Source organism: Grammomys surdaster, unplaced genomic scaffold (assembly GCF_004785775.1).
Source record: "Grammomys surdaster isolate TR1022 unplaced genomic scaffold, NIH_TR_1.0 126115, whole genome shotgun sequence".
In the NCBI taxonomy this organism is placed as follows: Eukaryota; Metazoa; Chordata; class Mammalia; order Rodentia; family Muridae; genus Grammomys; species Grammomys surdaster.
Window position 1 is genome coordinate 1,729,363 of NW_021620923.1, and position 4,599 is coordinate 1,733,961.

General features: G+C 45.4%; 1 pseudogene; it reads left to right on the plus strand.

Annotated features, from left to right (window-relative positions):
• Positions 1-265: 265 nt before the first annotated feature.
• LOC114611554 lies at positions 266-385 on the plus strand (annotated as a pseudogene).
• Positions 386-4,599: the final 4,214 nt, after the last annotated feature.

Sequence of the window (4,599 nt, forward strand, 5' to 3'; positions counted from 1 at the left end):
AAAGGATGTGAGCATGAGAGAACTGGCCCTGCAACTCATCTCCCTGTAGTGGCATAGACAAGGGAGAAAGACCTTCCTCCCCTCCTGCTGCAGCAAATGGGAGATCTTGGTATGGAATAGTAGAACAGTTACGTAAGGAAAGAAGAAATGTATTATAAGAACACAGGAGAAAGATCACAAATGGTACTCTAGCATTTATAGCCTCAAAAAAAAATGTACATGTAAAGAGTGAAGAAAAGGAAGGCCAATAAAAAAGCAGTATTTGCCTGTCCTTAGAGGCATTGCAGACGTCTCTGTGTGTCATTAGGTGACTGAGAAGAGAGAGGGTATGGCCATGTTCCATGTTCTTACTTATGAATATCTGAATGATTAGTAGTGCAACATTCCCTGAAAAGGGGAGTCTGAGATGACCACCATTCCAAAGCCAGGCAGGTTGGATAGACTCACAGAATGGGAAACATGTCAGAGACTAGAAAAATGTACCATCGACCATGGGACCAGGGTGGGAGTGGGTATGAGACAGACAACCCTCAAAAGGGGGCCACTCGGGCAGGCTGGGTAAGGGGCAAACCTGAGATGACGACCCGACCAGCACCATGGGGTATGAACAAGGAGTTAGCCTGAGATGAACACTAGTCCAGCACCACGCAAGCCTGGGGGATGGAGAGAGACCATGACAGAGATTATTGATGCCCAGTGCCATGCATAAGCTGCACATAGCACTCCTGAAACTGCTTCTGAGATGACTCCAGACACTCAGAAACCCAGGACACCACTAAGAGGAGCAAGCAAGTGGTGGAGAAATGGAAAAGAAAGAAAAACAGAATGTGGGCACAACAAAGAGAGGCAGGACTGAAGATTCAAGAATAGTGAGGAACAGCCTGATATATGTAACTGGTGATGGCGCCGGGGTCACGGTGGGGCCTTGGCCTGTGCTGCCACAGGGGGTCACATCTGGCTCTATGGTCCTATAGCAGTGCGTTTCTGTTACCACTAAAGGCCAGGCAGACATATTTGGTCTGGGCTGTCACCTGATGGTTGAACAGAACTGTCCCCACCCCTCACCTTGGTATCATGGGGGAACTGGTCCTAGAGGCATGAGAGCAGAATATCTGATATCTTCTTTCGGCTGTTGAGCAAGGAGCCCCCGCCCACCCTTGAGGGCATTACAAGTGAGCTGGCCCCAAGGATGTGACCATGGGAGAGCTGTCCCCGTTCCACACATGCTACAGCACTCAAAAGGATAGGCCTTGAATCTCAACTGGGCAGCACCATAAAGCTGACCCTGATCCAGGGATAAGAGTGGGCTGGCCCAAGTGTGTGAGCATGGAAGAGCTGGCCCTGCCTCTTGTCTGCCAAGTGGCAGCATGGGCAAAAGAGAGATGCCCTCCCCTCACCATTTACACCTATGATAAGCAGGAGACCTGGCTGTGGAGTCATGACATCAGGAGAGCTATCCCTGCCTTCCAACTACTGCAGCTCTTGGGAGAGTGAGTCCTGGACCTCGGTTGAGCAGCACGGTAAATCTAGCCCTGGGTATGGAGGTTGCAGGGGAGCAGGCCTTGAGATCATGAGTGTGAAAAACTTGACCCTGACTCTTGTTTGCTAGGTAGTGCCACTGGCAAGGGAGAGAGCCCCTCTCCTCCCTTTCTCCTTCACCATAGTTGGCAGGTGGGAGAGGTGGCCCTGATGAGGTCCTAACCAGAAGAGTCCCTGCCTTTCACATGCTATAGCACTCAGTAGAGCAAGCCCTGTACTCCACCTAGACAGCACAGTAGAACTGACCCAGGGTGTGGGGGTTGTCAGTGACCTGGCCTAAAAGCCTGAGTGTCAGTGATCCACCCTGCCTCTTGTCTATTGTTTGGTGGTGTTGGTGAGGGAGAGATCCCTTCCTTTCTTTTTGTCCTTGCCTCTGGTGGTGTGCAGGAGAGCTGGCCCCATTTGGTCATGAAAGTGAGAGAACTGACCATATACCTTGCAGGCTGCAACACTCACGAGAGTGGGCCCTGCACCTTGCCTGGACAGCAGGGTAGAGCTGGCCTTGGTGGCAAGGGGTAGAGACATAGGTGAGCTGTCCCAAGGAAATGAGAGATTAGGAGAGCTTGTTGGCTGACCAACTTGGATATCTCTCAGACCCAGATCCAGGACTTTGAATTGGCCCACCCCAACATCAAACCCATCAGTGAAATGCTGGAGTGCATGAAGAAGCCAGTCCTACTGCTCAAAAGCTACAAGATTCCCATGACACAGGGAAACAACAAGATATCTGAAAAAAGTCCCAGTGAGCTTCCAGTCTCCATAGAGTAGCAGAAGTCCAAGGCCTCGTACGAGACCAATGAGTCACTGCCATGAACGTTTGCAAGCAAAGAGATGTGGACAAAAGGGTGTACTGTGGGACACACTGGGACACACTGCAGCTTCCACAATGAGATGGATTTTTTCCTCTGTTAGGGGGACATTGAAGGGGTGCAGGGTGAGTATGAGGGGGGAGAGAGGTGAGTGGGATTGGTATACACAATGTGAAATTCACAAAGAACCAATAAGAACTTTCATTTCTTATTGAAATGAAATAAGAAATTCATTCACTGCTATTCTTTCATGAATGAAAAAAGACCATTCATTTTTGGTGAGACACTGCCTCACATCTAAGTAAATTTTCTAAACCAGAAAATAAAGTTAGTCATGATGTTTCCCAGGGAAACATTGGGTTAAAGGACTGGAAAGGAAAACAAACAAGGAAAGGAGTCATAGTGTCCAGAGAAGAATTATACACTGCAAAAATGTGAAACACAAAGAGTCTGATGGCGTGTGACATAACTGGACCTCAAGCCATAAACAAGCCAAGAAGCACTGGAGACATCTGAGAGATTATTGTCATTAGTGACATAGGAATTTAGCTGCTAAGCATGAGACTTCCAAGAGGATGACTTGCTTAGAGGAGCAGTCCTGGAGGACAAGTTAAAGGGTTCAAATGGCCAGTGGAAATAAGCATCACATAACATCATTGTTTATGAGAAAAGAGACCAAAAATCTGAAAGCCATGAAGGTGGAGTAAATCAGTCAGTCCTGGTACAACAGCATTGCGCTCAGAAATGACGTATCCAGTATCCTAAAGGTAGATTCTATGGCAAGTAATTCCCTCTGTCAGTGAACATTTTAAAGACAGAGGGAACTATGTCTTTAAATTCCACTAGCTGAACTATTTCTACACTCTCATGTAACCTACTACATATGTGTCAAGTATAAATCAAAAATGAACTAGCTTCCTACAGCCTTATATTTAAATATTAGCAGTATAAGGATGTTTAATTAAAAGAAAACAGTTTCATATTTACCGGTGTCGCGAACAGGGTCTCTTATCTATTATGAGCAAGGGGTTTGAATCCCCCGCGGGGAGAGGAGCGACAGGTCCTGCTCCACTCAGGGATCTTATACAGAGTTTGACTTTGAGATCGTCAGCTCCTCGAGAGGGAAGAGAGTACGCCAAGAGACAGAGAGTTTGTGGAATTCAGTTACTTCTTTAATGATAATGCATAGCAAGCAAACACAAACACAAATGCTAAGGTTGTTGCTACAACAAGATATTGTCACATTTCCTATAGGTTGCCTCTAACAATATGCATAATTAACACAAATAATAAGTTGCTAATAAGTTGCTAATTACCAAAAAATAAGCATAACAATAGACACATCATTCATTCATGAATTATACAACCTGAGTCCTTATGTTGGTTTTGGGTTACAGGTCCAGAGTCCGGTAAGGCGGGGTCAGGCTGTGACTTCCAGATATTTTGACCTCGTAGGGTGCTTGACCACGAAGAAGCTGGAGGCATTGGTCTCTCGGTTTGAAGTTGGAGCTTGGCCATGAAGTTGGAGGCATAGGTCTCTCAGTTAACTCTTTGATGACCGGGTGCTGAGGAGGCTTTGTCCGGAGGATCACATTGGCCAGTCATGGCTACAAGTGTGATGAAGTGCTCCGGACAGGCTCCTCTTTTATGCTGAATTTGGAGTTACTGATGACGTACAGGGCAGATAAACACTCGTGTCTGGTTATCTCAGCACAGCTTCATTTCCAGACTTGCCTTTACAAGTACCAGATATGTCCAGACATGTCTTACAAGTTTCCTATTACAAAATGGAGTTGGTCCTGTTTAAGGGCCTGCTCCTTACACCGGCATGTACAATTTTCTTCTGTCCACTTTTCCCGAGCCCCTGAAATCGATAGTTCTGGAAATCTAATTAGTAACTTTTTAATTTTGAACATGTTATTTTATTTTTATTTGATATTTTATTTATTTATATTTCAGATGCTAAAAGGATTACATATTTGTCCAGTCTTGTAAAGTTGATGCAATTGCAACCATGTATTTGTATAGTTAGTAATCAGTCATCTCTGTATTTCTTGAAGCTCGTTTTTTTGGGGGGTTGTTATTGTTGTTGTTATTGCTGCTGTTGTTGTTGTTGTTATGATGGTAGTGGTGGTGGTGCTTTGGCAGATAACTTTTCAGGTGTTTGGAATATAGTAGAGAATGAAACAATGTTCCTTTCTGTAATATATCTGACCTTCCACAGGAAGAACTAATACATACAAGCAATAGA